The sequence below is a fragment of the Chlorocebus sabaeus genome, chromosome 18, assembly GCF_047675955.1.
Source record: "Chlorocebus sabaeus isolate Y175 chromosome 18, mChlSab1.0.hap1, whole genome shotgun sequence".
Taxonomy (NCBI): domain Eukaryota; kingdom Metazoa; phylum Chordata; class Mammalia; order Primates; family Cercopithecidae; genus Chlorocebus; species Chlorocebus sabaeus.
The window spans coordinates 21,823,412-21,851,356 of NC_132921.1; the positions used below are offsets into that span (position 1 = coordinate 21,823,412).

Consider the following 27,945-nt stretch of genomic DNA (forward strand, 5'->3'; position numbering starts at 1 on the left):
ACCACTCTTATTCAACATGGTACTGAAAGTTTTCACCAGAGCAATCAGGCAAGAGAAAAAAAATGAAACGCATCAAAATTGGAACAGAAGTCAAATTAGACTACTTGCTATGATATGATCTTATATCTAGAAAACCCCAAAGATTCCACCAAAAAACTATTAGATTTGATAAATGAATTCAGGAAAGTTTCAGGATACAAAATTAATGTACAGAAATTGGTAGCATTTGTATACATCAATAATGATCTAGCTGAGGACCAAATCAAGAAGGCAATCCCATTTACAATAGCTACAATTTTTTTTTTTTTTTTTGAGATGGAGTCTTGCTCTGTCACCCAGGCAGGAGTGCAGTGGCGTGATCTCAGCTACCTGGAAGTATATTTAACTGGGAAGGTGAAAGATCTCTATAAGGAGAACTACAAAACATTGATGAAAGAAATCATAGATGACACAAACAAATGGAACAACATCTCATGCTCATGAATTGAAGGATCAATATTGTTAAAATGACCATACTTTCCAGGGAAATTTATAGATTCAACATAATCCCTATTAAATTACCAATGCCATTTTTCACTGAATTAGACAAAATAATCCTTAGAAATTTGGAAACTGGAGTGCAGTGGCACGATCTCCGCTCACTGCAACCTCTCCCTCCCGGGTTCAAGCTTCCTGAGAGGCTTGATTCTCCTGCCTCAGCCTTCTACATAGCTGGGATTACAGGCATGTGCCACCACACCTGGCTAATTTTTGTATTTTTGTAGAGACATGGTTTCGTCATGTTGACTAGGTTGGTCTCAAACTCCTGACCTCAGGTGATCTGCCCATCTCAGCCTCCCAAAGTGCTGGGATACCAGGTATGAGCCACTGCGCCTGGCCAACAGTGACTCTTGAAAGGACTGTTGCCTTCCTCCCTTGAGACGCATTTGCCTTTATTCCTACCCTTCATGTCCTATCGTAAAGCCAACAGCTGAGCGGATGCACACTTTTTAAACCTATGTCGACTATGTGTTCAGAAAAATTTGTTTTTTGTGTGGAACTTGGCCAAAGAAATTCATCACTATAAGCAATTGATAGCCACCAATGAGCATGGTATTAATCAATTATGCTTTCCTTTTTTTGGATACCATGTTAGTATTCATTCTATAGATTGTTCATGCATGTATGCATGTATATGTTCCCATATTTTATGACAGATCACTAAGACTGTCCTCTGGAATATTTTTTGGGGGGGGTCATGGAAGTAGTATGGGCAGCTTGACAGCCTCCTAGCTCAGTGTTCATTTGTAATACCACATTGACTGATAGTAACTCAGTTTTGTCCCTAGCTGTCTTCTGACATTTTCGATGGATACTAATTCTGGTAACTTCATATTTAGGTGGTTTGAAAATTGAGTTAAACAGCTTTTGTTTAGCCAAATGCTTCAAACTTATTTGCTTCAAAAGACATTTGGGGATAAGACTATCTCTAGAATGTGGAGCAAAGACTAAAGCAAAGAGAGCTTAAATGTTCCAATCCCATCATTCCCGAATGCACATTTGCACTACATCTATCTAGTACAGAATGAAGTAACATGGACTCTAAGTTTTGACTGTAAACTTTTGGTTTCACCCTGTTATGTTTCCTCCCTTTGTGGTTAGCCACTTTGGGAGGGGATTTCCGGAGATGCAGGCTTTACAGTTTGTTTCCCAAAATATTTTGTATGATTTTGTGTGAGAGAGTGCATTGCCTACTCTGTGATACCTAGGCTGCAGAGATATGATTTATAAACATGGTCACATGATCATAATTTGTCCCAGTGATGAGAGGAGGTGCTTCTCCCAAGACCAGTTCTTTCCTAGGAAAGAAAAAACTTAATTTTTTTTAATTATAGTAAAATATAAATAAAATAAAATTTACGATTTTAACCATTTTCTTTTCTTCTTTCTTTCTTTCTTTCTTTCTTTCTTTCTTTCTTTCTTTCTTTCTTTCTTTCTTTCTTTCTTTCTCTCTCTCTCTCTCTCTCTCTCTTTCTTTCTTTCTTTCTTTCTTTCTGAGATGGAGTCTCGCTCTGTTGCCTAGGCTGGAGTGCTGTGGCACAATCTTGGCTCACTACAACCTCCGACTCCCAGGTTCAAGCGATTCTCCTGCCTCAGTCTCCCAAGTAGCTGGGATTACAGGCATCCGCCACCATGCCTGGCTAATTTTTGCATTTTTAGTAGAGATGAGGTTTCACCATGTTGGCCAGGCTGGTCTGTGACCTCAAGTGATCCACTCTCTTTAGCCTCCCAAAGTGCTGAGATTACAAGTGTAAGCCATTGTGCCCAGCCCGTTTTAACAATTTTTCAAGTGTATAATTCAATGGCATTAAGTTCACAAGGTTGTGCAACCATCACTGCTATCCATTCCCATTAAACAATAACTCCTTCTTCCCCCTCTATCTAGTCCCTGGTAGCCACCATTCTACTTTCTGTCTCTATAAATTTGACTACTCTAGGTGCTCATAGAAGTGAAGACAAATAATATTTGTCCTTTTTTTGTCTGGATTGTTTCTCTTAGCATAATGTTTTCTATGATCATTTATGTTGTAGCCTGGATCAGAGTGTCATTCAGCTTTAAGACTGAATAATCCATTGTATGTATATATCACATCTTGTTTATCTGTCATCTGTTGAGGGCCACTTGGGTTGTTTTCACCTTTTGGTTATTGTGAATAATGCTGCCATGAACATTAGTATGCAAGGGTCTGTTTGAGTCCCAGCTTTCAGTTCTTTAGGATATATACCTAGCAGTGGAATTGTTGGATGGTATGGTAATTCTGCTTAACTTTTTGAGGAACTGAAGAAAGGAAAACTGTTGTGGTATTGTACTTTTTTCTTCACCAACCACAAGTTGTATCTCCAGGCCCCAAATGTGATGTGACAGAATGTCTCAGAATACACCATTGCTATTTAGAATGAGGCTTGGGGTCATGGGGACATCTCTTCAGCCTATCAAATGCTCTAGAGCTGGTTTGGTATCTCTCATAAAGGGCAATTCAGTTAGGGGTATCCTGTCTGAACCTGTGACATCTCTCTACAGAAGAGCTCCAGGTCCTTCTCCAAGAGGACCCTTATTTTTAGGGCAACTATAAAACTAATTCTGTATTTTTGGATTGGTGCAGGCTGGGGCTTTTCTGGAATTCGACTAAAGTCTGGGACTGCTCTAAGCAAGACTAGAAAAATACATTTTCCTAAGCTGCTAAATCACATTCATCACCAAGTCCTGCCAATTCTTATTCCTCCATATCACTTGATCCTGTTTTCTTTCCATCTCTACTGCCATGATCCTTGTCCAAGGTCCCCTCATCTCTGGTGAACCTCTGCATATCTTGCTGGTCTTCCTACATATACTCTTTTCTTCACACTGTAGCCAGAATGATCTTTTTGAAATTCCGATCTGATCATGTCACCAACAGGATTTTGGGAGGAACCTAATAAGATGATTATAAAGTTCATATGGAAAAGTAAACAGGTAACACTCAGGAAGTTTTTGAAAAACAAGAGTAAGGAGAAGGGGTCAGCCCCATCAAATAGCAAAGTAGATTACGGGCCATATACAGAGGCTCATGCCTGTAATCCCAGCACTTTGGGAGGCTGAGGCAGGAGGATTGCTTGGGTCTGGGACTTTGAGACCAGCCTGGGTAACATAGTGAGACCCCATCTCTACTAAAAATAAAATATTAGCTGGGTGTGGTGGCATGCTCCTGTAGTCCCAGCTACTATGGAGGCTGAGGTGAGAGGATCACAAATACATTATAAAAGCCATAAGTACTGAACCGGTTTCACATCAGCACATGGATAGGCAAATCAATGGAACAAAATGGAGAACTATAAATGAGACACAAAATAGATGAGAATTTAAATTATAATGAAGGTGGCAATTTGAATCAGTAGGGAAAATTTGTTTTTGAATAATTGGGTGTTGAGACAATTGGGAAAAAATTTGTTTCCTTAACTCACACATCACACCAAAGCAAGTTCCAAGTGTTTGAAGATGTTAAAAATGTATTTTAAAGTGAAACCATAAAAATTCAAAAAGAAAATTCAGGAGAATGTCTATGTTCAGAGTACAAAGGGTTTTCTAAAAATGAAATAGCTCAGAATCTTTCAAAGAAATGATTGGTAAATTTGTCTACATACAGATTAAGATTTTCTTCCTGGAAAAATGGAAATGACAAGCTGGTAAATATATGAGGGACAAGGTGTACTATCTTTAATATATATAAAGTATTCTTACAAATCAATTACAAAGACCAATTATAAACAGGAAAGCAGACAAAGAACATGGACAGGCAGTTCACAGAAATAATTCAAATCATCTGAGTGCCGTGGTTCATGTCTGCAATGCTAGCACTTTGGGAGGCCGAGGTGGGTGGATCACTTGAGCTCAGGAGTTCAAGGCCAGTGTGGGCAACATAGCAAGACCCCATCTCTTGCACAAAAAACACAAAAATTAGCTGGGTATGGTGGCATGCACCTGTAGTTCCAGCTCTTTGGGAGGCTGAGGCCAGGAGGATCACTTGAGCCAGTGAAGTGAAGGTTGCAGTGAGCCAAGATTGGGCAACTGTACTCCAGCCTGGGCAACAGAGGGAGACTGACTCTGTCTTAAAAAATAGAATAATAATTCAGACGGCTTTTAAATATGTATATGAAAAGATACTTCACCTCTTTTTAAATAACAGAAATGCAATTAAATAATGCAATAATACTAATTCTATTTATCAAGTTACAAAATAAAAATCTCTGGTATTACATCGTGTTGGCAAAAGTATTTTTTCAAAGGACAATTTAAAAATATCTATCAAAATGAAAAACTTATTTCCTGTTTGACCTAGCAATTTCATTTCTAGGAATTTTTCTGAAAATTTTGAAAGACTCCTATACAAAGATACTCTAAGAACATTGTAGAAGCAATGATTAATTCTGGTGGAGGAGGGTACACAAGAGACTTCCAGAGGAGAATCATCACCAGAAGAATAAAACATCACACACTTTCTTAGCTACAATAAGATAAATTCCTCACTGACAGCCAGTGTGTGATACGGTTCATGTATGTTCATCTGGATGACTTAAAAAATCTAAGTGAAGCAAAAACTATTGCTTGCTGAGTTCTAAAGGTTAGAGAAGGAGCTCTTTGTCAGGCCTCTGAGCCCAAGCCTGCACGTATACATCCAGATGGCCTGAAGCAACTGAAGAATCACAAAAGAAGTGAAAATGGCTGGTTCCTGCCTTAACTGATGACATTACCTCATGAAATTCCTTCTCCTGGCTCAGAAGCTCCTCCACTGAGCACCTGGTGACCCCCGTCCCTGCCTGCCGGAGAACAACTCCTTTGACTGTAATTTTCCGCTACTCGCCCAAATCCTATAAAACTGCCCCACCCCTATCTGCCTTCGCTGACTCCTTTTTCAAACTCTGCCCGCCTGCACCCAGGTAAAATAAACAGCTTCATTGCTCAAACAAACCCTGTTTGGTGGTCTCTTCACATGGACATGTGTGACATTGGGTGCCGAAACCCAGGACAAGAGGACGCCTTTGGGAGACCGGTCCCCTGTCCTTACCCTCACTCTTTGAGGAGATACACCTATGACCTCAGGTCCTCAGACCAACCAGCCCAAGGAACAGCTCACCAATTTCAAATTGGGTAAGTGGTCTTTTCAGTCTCTTCTCCAGCCTTTCTTGCTACCCTTCAATCTCCCTGTCCTTCCCATTCCAGTTCTTTTTCCTTTCTGGTAGAGACAAAAAAGACACATTTTATCTGTGGACCCAAAACTCCGGTGCAGGTCACGGACTCAGGAAGACAGTCTTCCCTTGGTGTTTAATCACTGTGGGGACACCTGCCTGATTATTCACCCACACTCCATTGGTGTCTGATCACTGCAAGGATGCCTGCCTTGGTCATTTACCCACATTCCCTTGGTGGCAAGTCAATTGCGGGGATGCCTGCTTTGGCTGCTCACCCACATTGCATGCCAGGGCTGCTCACCACCCCCCTCCTCCGTGTCTCTACCCTATCTTCTCTCTAGACTTGCCTCCTTCACTATAGATAACCTTCCACCCTCCATTCCTCCTTCTCCCTTAGTCTGTGTTCTCAAGAACTTAAAACCTCTTCAACTCACATCTGACCTAAAACCTAAATGCCTTATTTTCTGCAATGCCACTTAACCCCAATACAAACTCGACCATGGTTCCAAATAGCCAGAAAATGGCACTTTTGATTTCTCCATCTTACAAGATCTAGATAATTCTTGTTGTAAAATGGGCAAATGGTCTGAGATGTCTGACGTCCAGGCATTCTTTTACACATTGGTCCCTCCCTGGTCTCTGCTCCCAATGCAACTCATCCCAAATCTTTCTTTTTTCTCTCCTGTCTGTTCCTTCAGTCTCTACCCCAAGCTCTGAGTCCTTTGAATCCTCCTTTTCTACAGACCCATCTGACCTCTCCCGTCCTCCCCAGGCTGCTCCCTGCCAGGCAGAGCCTGGTCCCAATTCTTCCTCAGCCTCTGCTCCCCCACCCTATAATCCTTCTATCACCTCCCCTCCTCACACCAGGTCTGGCTTAAAGAGGTGACTGGAGCTAAAGGCATAGTCAAGGTTAATGCTCCTTTTTCTTTATCCAACCTCTACCAAATCAGTTAGCGTTTAGGCTCTTTTTCATCAAATATAAAAACTCAACCCAGTTCATGACCCATTTGACAACTTTTAGACGCTTTACTGCCCTAGATTCAGAAGGACCAGAAGGCCATCTTATTCTCAATATGCATTTTATTACCCAACCCACTACTGACGTTAAAAAAAAGCTCCAAAAATTAGATTCTGGCCCTCAAACCCCACAATAGGACTTAATTAACCCCACCTTCAAGGTGTACAATAATAGAGAAGAGGCAGCCAAGTAGCACCATATTTCTGAGTTGCAGTTCCTTGTAACCCCTGGAGATGTGGCTGGGAGAAACCCCAGCCACATCTCCAGCACACAAGAACTCCAAACACCTGATCTGCAGCTGCCAGGGGTTCCTCGATGACCTACTCCTCCAGGAGCTTGCTTCAAGTGCTGGAAATCTGGCCACTGGGCCAAGGAATGCCCGCAGCCCGGGATTCCTCCTAAGCCATGTCCCATCTGTGCGGGACCACACTGGAAATCAGACTGTCCAACTCACCTGACAGCCACTCCCAGAGTGGAACTCTGGCCCAAGGTTCTCTGACTGACTCCTTCCCAGATCTTCTTGGCTTAGCGGCTGAAGACTGACGCTGCCTGATTGCCTCAGAAGCCCCTGGACCATCATGGATGCCAAGCTTCGGGTAACTCTCACATTGGAGGGTAAGTCCGTCCCCTTCTTAATCAATATGGAGGCTACCCACTCCACATTACCTTCTTTTCAAGGGCCTGCTTCCCTTGCCCCTATAACTGTTGTGGGTATTGACGGCCAGGCTTCTAAACCTCTTAAAACTCCCCAATTCTGGTGCCAACTTAGACAATATTCTTTTATGCACTCCTTTTTAGTTATCCCACCTGCCCAGTTCCCTTATTACTAGCATTTTAACTAAATTATCTGCTTCCCTGACTATTCCTGGGCTACAGCCACACCTCATTGCTACCTTTTCTCCCAGTTCAAAGCCTCCTTCACATCCTCTCCTTGTATCTCCCCACCTTAATCCACAAGTATAGGACACCTTTACTCCCTCCTTGGCAATGGATGATGCACCACTCACCATCCCATTAAAACCTAATCACCCTTACCCTGCTCAATGCCAATATCCCATTCCATAGCACACTTTAAAGGATTAAAGCTTGTTATCACTCGCCTGTTACAGCATGGCCTTTTAAAGCCTATCAACTCTCCTTACAATTCCCCCATTTTACCTGTCCAAAAACCAGACAAGCCTTACAGGTTAGGTCAGGATCTGCACCTTATCAACCTAATTATCTTGCCTGTCCACCCCATGGTGCCAAAGCCATATATACTCTCCTATCCTCAATACCTCCCTCCACAACCCATTATTCTATTCTAGATAAACCTAACTGACCCCATAGATCCTAAATCCTCTCCCCACTCCTCTTTCCATTCCTTAAAAACAGCCCTAAAAGCTGCTCCCACACTAGTTAGCTCTCCCTAACTCATCCCAATATTTTTCATTGCACACAGCCAAAGTGCAGGGCTGTGTGGTTAGGATTCTTACACAAGAGCTGGGACTGCGCCCTGCAGCCTTTTTGTCCAAACAACTTGACCTTACTGTTTTAGGCTGGCCATCATGCCTCTGTGCAGCGGCTGCCACCACCCTAATACTTTTACAGGCCCTAAAAATCACAAACTATGCTCAACTCACTCTCTACAGTTCTCTTAACTTCCAAAATCTATTTTCTTCCTCCCACCTGACGCATATACTTTCTGCTCCCTGGCTTCTTCAGCTATACTCACTCTTTGTTCAGTCTCCCACAATTACCATTGTTCCTGACCCGGACTTCAATCCAGCCTCCCACGTTATTCCGGATACCACACCTGACCCCCGTGACTGTATCTCTCTGATCCACTTGGCATTCACTCCATTCCCCCTTATTTCCTTCTTTCCTGTTCCTCACCCTGATCACGCTTAGTTTACTGATAGCAGTTCCATGAGGCCTAATCGCCACTCACCAGCAAAGGCAGGCTATGCTATAGTATCTTCCACATCTATCATTGAGGCTACTGCTCTGCCCTACTCCACTGTCTCTTAGCAAGCTGAACTCTTTGCCTTAACTTGGCCCTCACTCTTACAAAGGGACCACATGTCAATATTTATACTGACTTTAAATATGCCTTCCATATCCTGCACCACCAAGCTGTTATATAGGCTAAAAGAGGTTTCCTCACTATGCAAGGGTCCTCTATCATTAATGCCTCTTTAATAAAAACTCTTCTCAAGGTTGCTTTACTTCCAAAGGAAGCTGGAGTCATTCACTGCAAAGGCCATCAAAGGGCCTCAGACCCCATTGCTCAAGGCAACAATTATGCTGATAAGACAGCTAAAAAAGCAGCCAGTATTCCTACTTCTGTCCCTCATGGCCAGTTTTTTTCCTTCTCATCGGTCACTCCTATTTACTCTCCCACTGAAGTTTCCGCCTATCAATACCTCCCCACTCAAGGCAGATGGTTCTTAGACCAAAAAATATCTCCTTCCAGCCTCACAGGCCCATTTCATAACCTCTTTCATGTCGGTTACAAGCTGCTAGCCCGCCTCTTAGAACTTCTCATTTCCTTTCCATCGTAGAAATCTATCCTCAAGGAAATCACTTCTCAGTGTTCTATCTGCTATTCTACTACTCCTCAGGGATTTCTCAGTCCCCCTCCCTTCCCTACACATCAGGCTTGGGGATTTGCCCTTGCCCAGGACCGGCAAATTGACTTTACTCTTATGCCCAGAGTCAGGAAACTAAAATACCTGTTGGTCTGTGTAGACACTTTCACTGGATAGGTAGAGGCCTTTCCCACAGGGTCTGAGAAAGCCACCACAGTCATTTCTTCCCTTCTGTCAGACATAATTTCTCGGATGGCCTTCCCACCTCTAAGTAGTCTGATAATGGACCCACCTTTATTAGTCAAATCACCCAAACAGTTTCTCAGGCTCTTGGTATTCAGTGGCTCCTGGTTTTACCTCAAACTGTTACCCTTAAGTCTCTCTTGAAGTGGATAGAAGATCTTCAGTGGCAAGGTACACTCCAATACTTTCACCCCGATGAAATCCTATTCCTTACTTTTATACTCTTTTTAAAATTTTTTTATTTTTTTGAGACGGAGTCTCGCTCTGTCGCCCAGGCTGGAGTGCAGTGGCGCAATCTCGGCTCACTGCAAGCTCCGCCTCCCGGGTTCATGCCATTCTCCTGCTTCAGCCTCCTGAGTAGCTGGGATTACAGGCGCCCACCACCACGCCTGGCTAATTTTTTTGTATTTTTAGTAGAGACGGGGTTTCACTATGTTAGCCAGGATGGTCTCCATCTCCTGACCTTGTGATCCACCCGCCTCAGCCTCCCAAAGTGCTGGGATCACAGGCGTGAGCCACTGCGCATAGCCTATACTCATTCTCATTCTCGATCCATTCTTATGCTACCCTCTACGTCTGCTCAGCTATCTCCACCACACTATCAATCTCATTCAGTGTCTCCTAGCTGTTTCTAATTCTTCTTTAACAAACAATTGCTGGCTTTGCATTTCTCTTTCCTCCAAAATCGCCGAGGCCTCGACTTGCTCACTGCTAAAAAAAGAGGATTCTGTATACTTTTAAATGAAGAGTGTTGTTTTTACCTAAATCCATCTGGCCTGGTATATGACAACATAAAAAACTCAGGGATAGAGCCCAAAAAACTCACCAACCAAGCAAATAATCATGCTGAACCGCTTTGGGCACTCTCTAATTAGATGTCCTGGGTCCTCCCAACTCTTAGTCCTTTAATACCTGTTTTTCTCCTTCTCTTATTCGGACCTTCTGTCTTCTGTTTAGTTTCTCAATTCATAGAAAACCACATCCAGGCCATCACCAATCATTCTATACGACAGATGCTCCTTGTAACAACCCCAGAATATCATCGCCCCTTACCACAAAATCTTCCTTCAGCTTAATCTCTCCCACTTTAAGTTCCCACGCTGCCCCTAATCCCGCCCGAAGCAGCTCTGAGAAACATCGCCCATTATCTCTCCATACCACCCCCAACATTTAACTGCCCCGACACTTCAACACTATTTTGTTTTATTTTTCTAATTAATATAAGAAGACTGGCACGTCAGGCCTCTGAGCCCAAGCCTGCACATATACATCCAGATGGCCCGAAGCAGCTGAAGAATCACAAAAGAAGTGAAAATGGCTGGTTCCTACCTTAATGGATGACATTACCTCATGAAATTCCTTCTCCTGGCTCAGAAGCTCCCCCACTAACCACCTTGTGACCCCCGTCCCTGCCTGCCAGAGAACAACCCCTCTGACTGTAATTTTCCACTACCCACCCAAATCCTATAAAACTGCCCCACCCCTATCTCCCTTCACTGACTCCTTTTTTGGACTCTGCCCGCCTGCACCCAAAATAAACAGCTTTGTTGCTCACACAAAGCCTGTTTGGTGGTCTCTTCACACGGACATGCGTGACACTCAAGATTTTTCTGGGACTGACATTAATTTTTACATGAATTCCTCTCCTATAAATACCCATATTTCCCTGTCTGTGAGTAACTTGCCAGTAATCCTACACTTACACATTTTCTGATGAAGCGTACTATCACATCTGCCCTCGGGCCCAGTTCCATAATTGGCAGGGCCCATGGCACAGTGAAAATGCAAGGCCTGTTGTTCAAAAATGAGTAACTTCAAGATGGTAACAACAGAACATTTAAAAAGCACAGGGTCTTTGTAAACAAGGGGCCCTGTGTGTCTGTACAGGTCATAGGCTCACGAGGCCATCCCTGCCTGCTTTCCATTAATTATATTTCATCCATACTAAACTACTTTTGCAGTTCTCTTAAACAAGCCAAGCTTTTACTCATCACTTTGCACAAGCTGTTGTTTTTATCCAAATATTCTTCCATAGACCCTGCATCCTCCTCCCTGAAACTTCTACCCATCCATCACAATCCCTCAGATGTCATTTCCATGAGGCATTCTTTGTTCTAATCCTGGTAAGTGTTCCTCCTCTAGCTCTCTTGGCTACCTGTGCATACCTCCCTAAGGGCAGGAATTTTGTCTCTGCAAATCTCGGTGCCCAGCCCCTATCATAGTGCTGATTACTGACAATTAGTGGGTACTTCCCACATAGGAAGTAAGGTGTTAGGAATAGTGCATAAGTAACTCACTTAATCCTCACATCAACCCAAGGAAGGAGCTGTATCATTCTCCTTTAACAAAGGAGACTCTGGGAGATAAAACACGTCCAGGTTCACACATCTTGGGGCAGAGGTGCTAATAAGAGTGAACTGAAGTTAATCATATTATTTATTCTCACCAGTAGCCTAAACCATGATAGATTAGTAAGCCTACATTTGAAACTGCACGGTGTAAACAAACCTAAGAAAACAGGTAACGCCTCTGATCAGACTGTCTCTTTTATTTAAATAGTACAAGAGTACATTTGCATATTAAAGAGGGTGTCTTTTTACTGCCCCACACCTCAACCCATTGCCCAAATTTTTAATGATGATAGTTGAAACTCAGAATCAACCTTCAAGTTTCATTGCTTTGAGGTAAATGTGTGCTCTCTTTGGGCATTCTCTTTAAAATGCAAATGTTCTCCAATGTTAAAGCATTAAATTACTAACAGTATAATGAGTATGAATTTTTCACAGACTTTTACTCTAGCCTCAAGCAGACTGGAAAAATACTGGGCAGAAAATGATTACACAATCTGGCGAAATGTGGTTGATTGTCTATAAATGTCTTAAAGTAGTGATTCATGGTGTGCTGTTCACTGGGAGCTTAAACTGTTGATTTGTGGCCCTGTATGCAGATCCACTGAATGAGAGTCTCTGGGCCCCTAAAATCTGCATCTGAATGAGAGCCTTGGGTGATTCTGATGCATAGTAAAGTTCAAAACTAACTGCTTTAAGGTCTATTAAGCTTACAATAAAATGAGATGAAAATATCCTGCAGTCTATGTTTTGTTATTCTCACTACTTTTATACTGATATGAAAATTATAGGGGAAAATAGTCCCACAATATTACGTGGTCAGGGCAGAGGAAATTTGAAAATGGGGAGAAAATGGGATTGAAAGAAAAGGCCTAGAAAATGACACTTCAAAAATTCAGTTTTTGGCCGGGTGCAGTGACTCATGCCTATAATCCCAGCACTTTGGGAGGCTGAGGCAGGAGGATCACTTGAGCTCAGGAGTTTAAGACCAGCCTAGGCAACATGCTGAAACCCCATCTCTACAAAAAATACAAAAATTAGCTCAGTGTGGTGGTGTGCACCTGTAGTCCCAGCTACTAGGAAGGCTGAGGTGGGAGGATGGCTTGACCCCAGGAATTGGAGGCTGCAGTGAGCAAAGACCATGCCACTGCACTCCAGCCTGGGCAACAAAGCCAGACTCAGCCTCAAAAAAGAAAAAAAAATTTTTTTTTTTTTAGTTTTTCCTTGGGCTGGTACTGTACCTGTTAAAGCTTACAGGATAACTAGGATCGATTTTACATTCCACCTTAATCAGTGCCATTTGCTAAGTTAGTCTTTTGAGAGTGAAGGAGCATATACTGCAGTGAGAAGACCATGTATCTAAAAGCCATCCATCCATTCACTCAAGGACTGTCATTTGAACCAGTGCAAGCCAAACACTGCACGAACTGCTGGAGATAGAAGGGTGAGCAAACATCTCGTAAGGCTTATGGACTGGTTAGAGAGAGAGGCAACAAAATTAGATATTGATATTGATATTTGTTTTCAAAACTTTAGTTTCGGAGTAATGGAATAAATTGCTACGTTAATGACAAAAACAGAAAGCGAGTTTGGTATTGCATTTCAGCTTTACTATATGGGGAAAAGTTAAAATGGGGACTTACGGGGTTTGAGACTGTTTTTCTTTTCAGCCAAGCAATGGGTAAGGAAGCATTGTGGCACAAGTAATGAATTCATCAGCAATGTAAATGGTTCCCTGAACACCAGGAATTGATCTGTTTTAATGGTGCGGTTTTTCAGAATGCAGCAGAATTATCTCCACTTCCTACCCTACCATGTCTTTGAGTGTGTCTGGATCTTTGTCTGAACCTGTGAAGTGAGTAAAATGAGGAAGTTGGATGGGGTAGTTGCAAAGTGCTTTTGAAGTTATTCTTGTTCTTCTGTAACCGCCCAGTGGATTATTCTTGGCTGGTGCCCAGATAGAACCGATTTATTAAGACAAGAGAATTGCAATGGAGAAAGAGTTTTATACACATAGAGCCAGCTAAACTCAGGAATGTCAAGTGGAGATGTTTTAGCTTTATTCTATGGAAGATTTATAAGCAAGAGAGAGAGAGATGAAAAACAAGTGTCTGGCCAGGCACAGTGGGTCATGCCTGTAATCCCAGCACTTTGGGAGGCTGAGGCGGGTGGATCACAAGGTCAGGAGTTCGAGACCAACCTGGCCGATATGGTGAAACCTCATCTCTACTAAAACTACAAAAATCAGCCAGGCGTGGGGCAGGTGCCTGTACTCCCAGCTACTTGGGAGGCTGAGGCAGGAGAATCACTTGAACCCGGGAGGCAGAGGTTGCAATAAGCAGAGATCACACCACTGCACTCTAGCCTGGGTGACAGAGCGAAACTTGGTCTCAAAAAAAAAAAAAAAAAAAAAAAGGAAAAACAAATGTCTAAGAAGATTGGCCTGATGGCTGTCTGAGTAGCCCCCAAGATAGTGGCTGTGGTGCTGGGAAGGGATGGTGATGGTAGATTTGGAAAGAGGAGACTGGAAGGCTATTGCTGAGGTCTCATTACCGATGGGTACAGGGTAACAGACAGAAAAAAATGGACTCATAAATGAACACTGATAAAGCAAATGAGGATGAGAAGTGCTTGTGTAGCACACACACTTTAATTGGTAGTTAAATTAGTCCTGTCATGTGCAGCCACATTTGCAGATTGGGAAGTTTTTCACTCTGTAGTGAAGTTCTTTCTGTCCTTAGGAAGACAAGTTTGGACAGCTTACAAGAAAGGGGGCTGTAGAACACAGAGAGCAGAAAGGGCCAAGTTCTCAAGGGTGTAGTCGTGGCCTCTCCCGGGGGCAACAAAGATGGGAGTTTGCGAGGCTAGCACAACTGAGCCCAGAACTTAGCCTTGTGGATCTTTTACACCAAGAAAAGGACTAGTTGCATGAGGCTTGGATGAGACCTAGCAGCTCAAGAAAGGGAAAGAGGGCAACTGGGGGAGACTGTACTTCAGAAAGCTGTGGCTTGGAGTGAACTTCCTTTGTGAAATTTTGCTACAGGCAAGAAACTTAAGTTTTCTTCCTGAGTTATCAATCAGTTAGAATTGATCGAACTCTTAGTTGGCCATGTAACCATAAAAGTAAATGGTAGGGACAGGAAACACAATATTTTGCCAAAAACTCTGATTTAAGACCATGTAAGCTTCATTATGCCTTTTATATAAAAAGAATGTCATTAATACAGATCTTGGACACTGCATTCTTCAAGGCTCCCTGACCAGCCAGTAGCAGGTGGTGACAGAGTCCAGGAGCCCCATCTCCTGACCTTTGCAGAGCTTCTAGAGCACCCTGTTCTCCCTGCTGCCTTTCCATTTGTCGGAGGACAGGCTCCACACTGTCTTCATACGTAAGGGAACAGCATAGTAACACTGTCAAATGAGCAATGGGACACGAGGCAGCTGGTGATAATTCTTGCCTTAGACTTTTGGCTCTCTGGGTATCTGTCACGAGGAATATCATGTTCAGGAGGATTTACTCACTAGGTATCTGCTTCTCAGACTCATGGGGATGAAAATCTGAAGTAGTCGTTCAAGTCACAGTTTTACCAAGTAGGTCTGATGCTTTGAACATGACGTAAGAATAAAAGTCAGAAAATACTCTATTGTAGGGCAAGATAAGCAAGGGATCCACTAACTGTTTTATTGTATTGTTCTACTTTTTAAAGAAACAATTGACCCAGCATTTTTGGAGGCCGAGGCGCGTGGATCACTTGAGGCCAGGAGTTTGACCAGCCTGGCCAAGATGGTGAAACCCCGTCTCTACTAAAAATACAAAAAAAATTAGCTAGGGGTGGTTGTGCGTGCCTGTAGTTCCAGCTGTTGGGGAAGCTGAGGCAGGAGAATTGCTTGAACACTGCGGGTGGAGATTGCAGTGAGCTGAGATCATACCACTGCACTCCAGCCTGGGCGACAGAGCGAGACTCCGTCACAAAAAAAAAAAAAAAAAAAAAAAAAAAAAAAAAATTTGAGACAGGCCCTCACTCTGTTTCCCAGGCTGGAGTGCAATGTGGCACAATCATGGCTCACTGCAGCCTTAACCTCTTTGGTTTGAGTGATCCTTTTCCTTCAGTCTCCTGAGTAGCTGGGACTACAGATGCAAGCCACTATGCCTGGCTAATTTCTTTGGTAGAGACAGGATTTTGCTATGTTGCCTGGGCTGGTCTCAAACTCCTGGCCTCAAGTGGTCCTCCTGCCTTGGCCTCCCAGAGTGCTGGGATTGCAGGCTCAGGTCACTACACTCATCCATAAAAAGTTTTATTGAGGGATAATTTACATAAAATTTTATCATTGTTAGTGTACAGTATAACAATTTCTACTATATTTATGGGTTTGTGCAACTGCTATCATACTTCATTTTGAGAATAGTCTCATTGTCCCAAAATATTCTTTCATGTCTATTTGCAGCTAACCCTGCTTCCCCCAGCTTTAGGAAACCACTGATGTTTTATCTCTATAACTTTGTCTCTTTTGACTTTCATAACATTGGAATATTTCAATAAGTAGTCTGTTGTGTCTGGCCTTTTTTAGTTAGCACAGTGTTTTTGAGGTTTATCCAAGTTGTAACATGAATCAATTGTCCTTTGCTTTTTGTTCTTGAATAGTACTTGCCTTATCCATTCATTGGTTGACAGACATTTGGATTGTTTTCAGTTTTTGGCATACAGGTTGTTATTTGAACTTGTGTTGTTATTTCTCATAGGGAAGGTTCTAGAAGTGGAATTGCTGAGTCATATGGCAAGCTTGTGTTTAATGTTTTAAGAAATGACCAATTATTTTCCAAAGTGGCTGTCCTACTTTACACTCCCACCCGCAGTGTATTAGGGTTCCAGTTTCTTCTTCACATCCTCATTATACTTGGTATTGTTCGTCTTTTTTATTATTATTATTATAGCCATCCTTGTGGGCATTGTGGGTTTTTTTCAATATTTTTTTCTATTTCTTTATTTTATTCATTGTGTTTCCATTTTAATTTGTATTTCTTTATTGATTAAATGTGTTGAGTATCTTTTTTTTCTTTCTAGACAAAGTCTTGCTTTGTCACCCAGGCTGGAGTGCAGTGGCACACCCATGGCTGACTGCAGCCTTGACCTTCCAGGTTCAAGTGATCCTCCCACTTCAGCTTTCTGAGTGGCTGGGTCTGCAGGTGCACACCACCACGCCCAGCTAATGTTTTGTTTTTGTGTTTTTTGGTAGAGATGGGGTATTGCTATGTTGCAAGGGCTGACCTAGAACTCCTGGACTAAAGCAATCCTCACACGTTGGCCGCTCAAAGTGCTGGGATTATAGGTGTGAGCCAGTGTGGCTGGCCTAACGTGTTGAGCATCCTTTCATGTGCTTATTAGCCATCTATAGATTTTCTTTGGTGAAATGTATATTCAAATCTTTCGCCCATGTTTTAAATTGGGTTTTTGTTATTTATCTGTCAAAAGATGGGGTCTCACTCTGTTGCCCAGGCTGGAGTACAGTGGCGTAATCGTAGCTCACTGCAGTCTCAAACTCCTGGGCTCAAGCAATCTTCTTACTTCAGCTTCCCCAGTAGTTGGGAGCATAGGCACATGCCACCATCCCTGTCTATGGGTTTTTAATATTTTTATTGTTGAGTTTCATGGGTTTTTAAAATATATATTCTGCTCTCCCCCCCTCAGCAAACCAATGCGGGAACAGAAAACCAAATACCACATGTTCTCACTTACAAGGGGAGCTGAATGATGAGAACACATGGACACGTGGCGGGGAACAACACATACTAGGGCCTGTTGAGGGCTGGCGGGGAGGGTGAGCATCAGAAAGAACAACTAATAGATGCTAGGCTTAATAACTAGGTGATAGGTTGATCTGTACAGCCAATAATCATGGTGCACTTTTGCCTATGTAACAAACCTGTACATCCTGCACATGTACCCTGGAACTGAAAAGTTGTTGAAAAATAAAATAAAATAAATAAAATATATATTCTGACTGTACATCCTTTGTGATGTATATGATTTGCAAATATTTTCTCCCAGTGTGTGGCAGGTAAGGATGGCTTTTGAAGCACAAAAGTGGCATTTAAGTTTCTTCCGTTTTCAAGTCTGCCTGATAGTCACTTTTTGTTGGGCCCTTTCACGTCTCCTTTGAGCATGCTGGGAATGTGTGGATAGCCAGGTTCCCCTTGATCTGCCCTGCACACACATGCAGCCCGCATCAGCCAGATGCTTGCCCCAATCCCGCTCCACTCGCCTGCTGCCAGGATCATGTCCATCAACAACACGGCTGTGCATAGACCTTGTCCACTGCTTCAAATCCAGTGAACCTCTTGACCATGGGAGTGAAAATGCCAGTGCTCACAGCTGGCCCTGGTAGAGCCCCTTTGACAGCAGAACAGGGTAGGGGAATGGGAGTAGCTCCAGGCAAAAGCACTGCAGAGACTCACTGTTAGTAGTTTTAGTTTAGTTTAGAAGTTTTCCACCATAAATGCTTTTCAAATTGTTATACGCCTTTGGTTGGTGAAAATATCCAGCAGTTTTAGTAATGAGTATGTGTTGCCCCATAATCAGAAAAAAGACCAAACAAAGTAAACTGTTCCAAAGCAGTACATATAACACACGCAAATATTTTTAAAATTTTAAGTTTTCACACTAACTAATGACTTTTACTTAGCATTTGTGAAACAGGGCCTCACATTTACAAAATTGGAATTTTGCTCCTGTTCTGAGAGTTGCAATGATTTTTGTGACTGTTCTAAAACTGAAACTGAAGCACTAGAATGAACCATGACAAACTTTTATCTTGGAAACTTGGGTACTTTTTGTTCAGGTACTTAGATTGTCATATTTTGTGACATTGAATTTTGAGCTGGTTTTGCTATTTTGGTTTTAAGTAGCTCAAATACAGTCCTTCAGGAACATGATGGATAAAATACTTCTGTGTCTGTGAACATAACTGCCGTTTGTAAACTTGCTACTCTGGGGGAAAATGAATTCCAGGTTCCAAACAACGCTCAAATGCTTGAAAGAGTCCCTCTCAGATATATCAATTCTGATAAAATTGCATTTTTACTGTTGTTTTGCAATTTTTTTTTTTTTTTGAGACAGGGTCTCACTCTGTTGTCCAGGTTGGAGTGCAATGGCACAATCATGGCACACTGTAGCTTCGAATTTCTAGGCCCAAAAGTCCTCCCACTTCGGCCTCCTGCCGAATGGGGAGGAGGACCACAGGCGTACACTACCACACCCGGCTAATTTTATGATGTTTTGTAGAGACAAGGTCTCACTATGTTACCCAGGCTGGTCTCAAAGTCCTGAACCCAAGTGATCCTCCTGCCTCAGCCTCCCAAACTGTTGGGATTGCAGGCGTGAGCCACCATGCCTGGCTTGTTTTGCAAACATTTTAAAATTCCATCTTCTCATTAAGAATATTATAGAAAGATGTTACCTGGGATGAAAAACATCATGAGAGAACAGAGTTTTATTTACATTAATATTTCTTTTGCCACTGCACTTGAGCGGGGATAATGCCTATTTAGTTCACCTACCCAAGTGACTGGCAGCTATTTTAAATAGATGAACTGGGCCGGGCACAGTGGCTCACATGTGTGATCCCAGCACTTTGGGAGGCCGAGGCAGGTGGATCACCTGAGGTCAGGAGTTTGAGACCAGCCTGACCAACATGGTGGAACCCTGTCTCTACTAAATACACAGAATTAGCTGGACGTGGTGGTGCATGCCTGTCATCTCAGCTACTTGGGAGGCTAAGGCAGGAGAATGCTTGAACCCAGGAGGCAGAGGCTGCAATGAGCTGAGATTGCACCATTGCACTCCAGCCTGGGCAACGAGAGTGAAAACTCAGTCTAAAAAATAAAATAAAATAAAATAAATAAATACACAAATGAACTGAATGAAGGTTGCAAATGCATGATTCAGGTCACATCTGCTAACAGGAATCCCTGGACCCTGGATAGGGATGAATTGTCGGGGAGGGAGGCTCTCGGTGCTCCAGAGAAGCTCCCCAAACACTGACAGTTCTCTTTGCAGCAGGAGTGACCTGCTCAGTTCCAGCCTGGCCCGAGGACCCTGGCAGAGTCCCTGATCTGCCACGTGATTGGTACTAAGCCTCCGCCAAGAATGTGCTTTGCTGGGAAAGACCGTGCCATCAACCTTGCCACTAGTGTTCAAGGGCCTTCCGTGCCAGGAAGAATAAAATGAGCAGATAAATCTCTCACGTACCAATCACAGTCCACGTTATAGGAGCACAAAGCAGCATAAGAGCCTAATGAATTTGCTTTAATTGTTCAGATTAGTTGGGAACTGATTCAATCCCAGTCTCCAGCAGACCTAGGGTGGTCAGTGAACCTAGGGTGGTCAGCGAACCAAGTGGCGCTCATTCATTCAAGAAACCAAGAAAATAACAGTTGGAACTTGGGAAAGCTGAAAAGGCCTTTCAGAGAGAGAGAATAAATAAACATCTGATACAAAAATACATTTCCAACTCCATTCCTTAGAAGTAAAAATCTTCCCGAAAATTAAGTTTTAAGAAAATTCTCCCTATAGTTTCAGAAAAATAGAGATTGAACATAATTTCTTATACTCTACACTACTTTACTTGGAATAATGCTAAACATTTTTATGTCTTTACTTTTAATCTCAAACTTACATTTTTTTTTCAATTGAGGTATTTTATTGAATTGTTAAACATCACACATAGTTCTGGGGAATCATCTGGTATCTTGTTTGTGCAGTTAGACAGCTCTTAGATCTTATTTACCAGGCTGCTGAACTGTTCCTTGTTCGGAGATATAGATACCATCCAAACATTTTCTGATTTTTTTTTTTTTTTGAGGTAAGATCTCACTCTTTCACCCAGGCTGGAGTGCAGTAGCATGACCATGGCTAACTGCAGCCTCAACCTCCTGGGTTCAAGCCATCCTTCCACCTCAGCCTCTCAAGTAGCTGGGGCTACAGGCACACGCCACCACACCTGGCTAATTTTTGTGTGTTTTTTTGTAGACAGGGTTTCAACCATGTTGCCTAGGCTGGTCTCAAACTCTTGTGCTCAAAGGATCCACCCTCCTCAGCCTCCCAAAGTGCTGGAATTACAGGCGTGAGCCCCTGCTCTTTGCCAATATCCTCGTTTTTAACTGTTGTGGCTTGCTGAATCAAAGCAACTGAATTTGAAACAAGTTCACTATCATTTCCTTCAAGAACTAACTCATCTTTCTGGGCTTGAGATACTGAATGAGCAACACCTGGCCTCATCCAGACCCTGCAGATTTATTTTCCACCCAAGAAATTTCAGATTTCAACAAAAGACTCCTGGCTAACAATGTTGATGGGGAAGTGAGCATGCACAGCCCTCATCTTACTACAGAAGCCCTGTGCAGCACCCTGGATCGTGTTCTGTTTATGACTACAAATAGTGCCAACAGTAGCCAGGTCCTTTCTATTTCCCCACACTTTGTCCACCTGGAGCCTCTTCTTTTCCTTTCTAAGGAGACTGAGTTCTTCACTGATGTAACTGAAGTCCCTCCACAGGGATCCCCTGGGGCCCTTCACAATAACTATGTCCCTTCAGAGTGATGTTGACATCTTCGGGAATGTCAACAGTCTGATTGCTAAGAATGGTCTTCAGTCTCACAGTAGATGTGACAAAGAGAGTCATGTATTTTTTGATGCTATTAGCGGATATATGCCTTTCTTTTTCTCTTCAATGTCTTACTTCTTCCATCCTTCCTTCGATATTCGCAGAAAATTCAGAACTAATGTCCTGGACTAATTTGAGGTTTGTTTTCTTTTTTTTTTTTTTTTTTTTTTTAAGACGGAGTCTTGCTCTGTCCCTCAGGCTGGAGTACAGTGGCACAATATTGGCTCACTGCAATCTCCACCTCTTGGGTTCACGTAATTCTCCTGCCTCAGCCTCCTGAGTAGGTGGGATTACAGGCGGGAGCCACGACACCCAGTTAATTTTTATATTTTTAGTAGAGACGGGGTTTCACCATGTTGGCCAGGCTGATCTTGAACTCCTGACCTCAAGTGATCCACCTCCCTCAGCCTCCCAAAGTGCAGGGATTACAGGCCTACTTTGAGTTTAATTCCAAGATTTCTGTTTCTGATTTTCTTTCATGCCTCCTCCCCCAAACCTAAGATTAAAACATACATTCTGTGGCTGCAAATTCATGAGATGAATAAAACAAATACAGTTAAATCCACTATATGTATGTATGTACGTGTGTATATATATGCATGTATGTGTGTATTCATGCATATGTGTGTGTGTGTGTGTATCTATATATACACATATATAAACCTTCTGCTCTTTACATTTATTTTGCTAGGAGATGAATGCTAGGAGTTGAGGGAATTGGTTTTTCAAGTTATTTCAGAGAAACAAAATTAAGTTTCATAGTGAATTTTAACTTGTCCATTTAAGAACTCCCAGGCAACACTTCTTTCACAACCATATCACGTTTATCTATTGCTTTGGGACATTCCTTCACTTTTGACTTTATCCTCTCTGTGGCATGCCATAGCATTTGTTTATTCTTTATCTTCACACCTTCCTCCTCTCTTCATTCCCAACCTGAAGTTATCTCCTTTTTCTTATCTGGAACAGACCTTACATTGTAAAGACCTCAGCTTTCCACAAAGCCAACCATTTGCAAAGAGTTGGTCATTTCTGTGTTCTGTGGCATTTCATCGGTGTGTTCCCCAGGAGATAGTTATCATTTTACAGTGTCTCAGCTTTAATATTTTTTTTCTCATATGAAGATAAAACTGAAAAACAGAACACATCACCCCTACGCTTCTTAATATTTCATCATTTTAGATGATTTTTCATCTTGTGAAAAGTTGCATTCCATCAAGGGGTAGTGATGTACATGCTGTGCTGTGTAAAACAATTTGCTTTTGAGGATTGCAGTGCTCAACACAGAGTGAGTATTTACAGCTATGTCCCTTTCAAAGTCACCCCTGGAGCTGCTAATTTGAGCCGTCTCCGTGAGTCTCGAAAGAGATTTCTGTCTCAGCTGTCAATTTCCAGGTGTCATACATTAAAATATTTTTGGGGAGAGGCTAAGTAGTTACAGAATGATGCTAAAGGATTCTCTATGTTTTTAGACTTGGATAAAATTCAGTAAAAGAAATGCCCATATTACAAAATCTACTTTCCCAATAAGAACCATTCCAGGCAATCTGAAGGAATAGAACCTGTGGTATTTCTTCTGTGAATTTCTTCTGATCTTTGTCCATTCTTTTCTTTCTGTTATAGTCAAAATAGGAAGGTGTGTGTGTATGTGTGTGTGTGAGAGAGAGACAGACAGATAGACAAAGGGGGTAAGGAGGGTGAGGAGGGTGGATCCCGCCTTCCTTCTGTGGCTTCTGCCTTTCTCAGAGAACTTCAGAGGACAGCTATGATACCTGTTCTAAATGAACAACATATAACTTGTATTTTTACCTCTCCGCCACCCCCTCCATGGGTTTCCTATGTGTACTTCAAATGCCTGATAACCTTGGTACGAGAACTGGTTGTGTTACTCCAGCCTTAATCCCTTTATCAGGCAGCAAGTTTTTCCTTTCCTAAGGGGTGGGCAACTAAGCCCAGGGTCCAGCATGGGCTTTGTAGAGAGCTGCTCGGTCTCCTGAGCAGCAGCCAGTGACAGCTCATCTGGGTTTCATCAGCTCCCTGGGGCTGCATTTCACCAGGCCCCCTTGCCAGGGCCTCCCCGGCGTGTCAACAAGTGTTGCACCTACTGCAGAAACAGCCCTCAAGTTTCATCACAGGGATGCTAAAATATATTCTCCAGCTTCAGCTATGACCTAGTTCATTGAAGGGCGGGGAAAAATGCTCTTCTTCCAGAACTTCCCTGGGCATGGAATTTCCCCTCTTAGGAAGATATGAACTTTCTGGAAGCAGACCCATCTGTGCTTTGACCTGATCGTGGAAAAGACCCTGAACCCTGTAAACTCCTTCGAATCCCTGTCCCAGGAACAGGGACACCCAGTCAATGCCTCACACACAGCCTGGGGAAGCCACAGCCGAGCCAGCCCTCCTATAACATTTCTTGGACAAAGAGTATTGAAAAGTAAGTATGTAGACTTTGGTTTTTACATAAGGAATGGCTGTACTTTCAATATATAGTTGTTAACATTTTCTGCAACAAAGAATGAAGCAGATTGTTTCCTTATGAAATAGAATGGGATGAAACAAATAGGGGCTATATGGGATATTTGGGTATATAAGGTTTTAAAGTGGGCAAATTCTCATGGTCTTGTAATTTAAGTCCATTTTGGCACTTTTTGAAAATTATTGCTATTTTTAAACGTGTGTTTATTTTGGCTTGACAATAATGAATGAAAATAGTTTCTTTCACATCATGTCTATCTTAGCAGTTAGAAAAAATATACAGGATGACTCGAAGCAGTGAGATGTAAAGCTTTGCAAAGTAACATAAAAAGTTAAGTTAATTATCCAGGTAACTCAGGCCCCGGAGACTTTTGTCTGAAATATTTGAGTATTTTAGTTAAGAGTTATTCCATTTACTGTGAATTACTGAATGATTGAAAATCTCTCCTATCTGAGTAGACACAGAAGTATATTGTCTGACAACAGGTAATGCAATATGCTGAAAAGCTATCAGGCATTTCAAAATGGCTGATGTAAGCATTTATTGTAAAAAAAATAGATTTTTAAAAAAATTTAAGGCAAAAAGTCAGCCAAAAAAAATCCATCAATTAAATGCCACCACTGTCACATTACAGTTTAATGAACACATCTAAACCTTAAAAGCCCTGATTAAGGGTGTCAGTTACAGACATTTGGCAATCATTTAAAAATAGATAAAAGCAAGAACAGCATTTAGAGCTGCTTCTGCTCTAATTATTTTCTTTCCACAACCTTTTCCTTATGTAAAGGTAGCCTTTATTTCTAAAGATTAATTAACCAGGAATGGTAATTCCAGAGATATGTGATATGTTTTATAACTCTATATCAACTAAGGACAAATTGAAGGAGTTTTTGCTGTGTGGCTTCTATACTGAAACCAAGGATGTTGTGGGTTACCTTCCGAATCAACAACTTCACAAATCCTGTATTAGAAAGCATGGATGGCCAAGAACCACGTTCAGATCTTGGAAATCGGACTTAAAACAAACTAAATATACTTTCGCTCCTGAATTACATTGTCCTTTGTTGTTGTTGTTTTTATTTTTTTGCTTGTTTTGTGTTTTTAGACAGAGTTTTGCTCTTGTTGCGCAGGCTGGAGTGCAATGGCTCGGTGTTGGCTCACTGCAACCTCCGCCTCCTGAGTTCAAGTGATTCTCCTGCCTCAGCCTCCCAAAGTAGGTGGGATTACAGGTACCCACCACCACGCCCAGCTAATTTTTTTGTATTTTTGGTTGAGACGGGGTTTCACCATGTTGGCCAGGCTGGTCTTGAACCCCTGACCTCAGGTGATCCACCCGCCTTGGCCTCCCAAAGTGTTGGGATTACAAGCGTGAGCCACCACACCCAGCCTACATTGTCTTTTTGATGTTTTTACCAAACATTTAATCACAATTTGGGGAAGTTTTTAGGTAGGGCAGAGTTCCTGTTGTCATTACCTGCAAAGTTTTTTTCTCCTCCAATTTCGTGAGTTTTTAACAGCCTCCTGAACACTCGCATGTAGGTATCAGCCCCTGTGATGGGGATGCAGTTGAGTTAGTGTCTTACTCTGGATGGAGGTGGGAGAAGCAGGGGAGGTCCTAAGAAAGGTTTTGGAGTCAGATTTGGAATTGACTCCCAACTTTAGCATAACTTTTCAACCTGTTTGAACCCCAGTTTACTCATCTGTAAAATCATAACTTTAACAGAATTGATGGGGGATTAGATGAATAAATATACCTAAAGTATCTGTCGAATCATAGTTTCTCAACAAAAGTTTGTTTTTCACCTTAATTAAAAGCTTCTCTTTTTTTTGCTGAAACTTTAGAATACTACCATAAAATAAACTATATAAAGTAATGGAAACTGTACAATATAAGCATCACTGCAATAATTAAATAAACATAACCATTAGATTCCTTGAGAAAAATTCTATACTTGGAAACAACGTCTTTGAAAACAAGATAAGAAAAAAAGATTATATTTTAGAATGTATCTATGATAAATAAGAAAAAGATTTTTTTACTGAAAATAGTTGATGGATAATTGATGCTTATTATCTAAAAGCAGAAGTAGAGATTTGTCAACATCCTGTGGGAATGCTTTTTAATACACACCAGTACCCTATTTCAATATGAGCGTTTGGGAATCCATAGTAATGAAAGGCCTGTGATCATGATGAAAACTATGAAAATGAAGGTAGACTCCCAGCCTTTCCTCAAAGATTATAGTCGAGTCTTGCATTGAGAGAGGTGGGGGCGGGAGTGGAGGTGAAATGTCTCTGAACTGGGCCAGCCATTGGCGGAGCTGAGCAGGGGCAGTAGCTCTGAGCCAGCTCAGAAGAAGTGTAGTTTCCAGGGTAGGGATCGCACTGTGGGCTAGAATTGGGAGGGGTCAGTGATAAAAGTACACAATGAATAGGGAGAAAGGCCAGTCAGGGATGGGAGGGAGCAGATGAGATTCACAAGCCGGGCTTGTGGGCTGGCTCCCGAGAACTTTTTCAGACATCTTTCTCATTGCCCCTTGTTTTCACTGAGATACCCCACAGCTTTTCCCCGGGCACATCGCAGTACCTTGATACATTCTTCGCTTCGGTTACAGACAGGTTCACAAGGAACCCAGGATATGTTACTCTGGGTTGGATGCCGCCAAAAAGAAAAACTGAAAATGCAAACATGCAAAGCAACTTGGGAGAATGTAATCACGTCATCTTGGGGTTGGCGAAAACGAAAGAATAAACATTTGACCTACATTAAATAAAACATTTAAACATGTTTCAAGCCCTTATTGAGATCTCCGCCTATGCATACCAACTTGGCATGGCCCAAACAGACAAAACTGATCAGGAGACTTCAGACATCAGCTCAAAGAGACAGGGAGCAAGTTGAAGAGAAGCTCAGTTCCGAGAGTTCAGGTCTGGATACACTGCACCCTCCCTCTGGAGGGCCAGCCTGGAGAACTGCTATCTGTGTTTGATCTGTGTTAGGATAGAACTGCTATCCTTATGTCTGGGCTGCACAACTCACCTGGGTTTTCACTTGATCTTCAACCCTGCTCTTAGACAACCAGGCCCCTGCTCTTAGACAAACAGGCTCATTTGCTCCTCAACCCCGAGTTTAAGACCTTCCTCTGAGCCCAGTGGTTCTTAAACTTCCAAGTGCAACAGAATCTAAAGAGCTTGTTAAAATAAAGGTTGCTGGGCTCCACCCCCAGAGCTTCTGATTCTGAAGTTTCCAAGAATTTGCATTTCTTCCTTGTTCCCAGGTAATGCTGATGGCGTGGCCCAGGGGCCACTCTGAGAACCACTGCTATAGCCATTTCTTCGGCCTGCAGTTCCTGAAGAAAACCTGTTTGTGTTTATTCTTTTCAACCACCAAACTTTCCTTACTTCTCAGGGGATGCCAGAGACACAGATACAATGTACTAGTGTTGCAAACATAAAAGGTGAACCCATCAGGTGCCCTGCAGGCAAGCAGTTTACAGTCTAGCTGCTGGGGGTGACACTGAGTGAGGGACAATACCCTGAGGCTAATGGTCTCTAGTTTTTAGGGGCTTTTTCTTTTTTTCCAGCTGAGGATATCAGGGAAGCCTTCAAAGAGAAACCAGCATTTGAGCTAGGGGTTTGAAAACCTGGCGGGGTGTTTGAACAGGCTAGTGGTCCTTCCATGTAAAGGAAATCCAGAAAAGCAAAATAAAAACATGGAGGGCAGAAAGAGAAAGGATGAATATGAAAATCAGAAATTAGTGTGGTTAGGCTACGCTTTTCACATTTCTCCCTTGCCTTCTTGATGATGAAAGAATTGTCAAGAGTTGGATGGTTTTGATCAAGCCATTTAATCTTCAGTCCATTCCTTCTGTTGGTAACTTAGTTGTAACTTGGTGTCCAACAAAGAGATCTGGAATGGAG

At 42.3% G+C, this 27,945-nt stretch overlaps 1 pseudogene; it reads right to left on the minus strand.

The window, feature by feature from the left end:
* Positions 1-20,661: 20,661 nt before the first annotated feature.
* Positions 20,662-21,563, minus strand: LOC103244254 (large ribosomal subunit protein uL6 pseudogene; annotated as a pseudogene).
* Between the last annotated feature and the right edge of the window lie 6,382 nt (positions 21,564-27,945).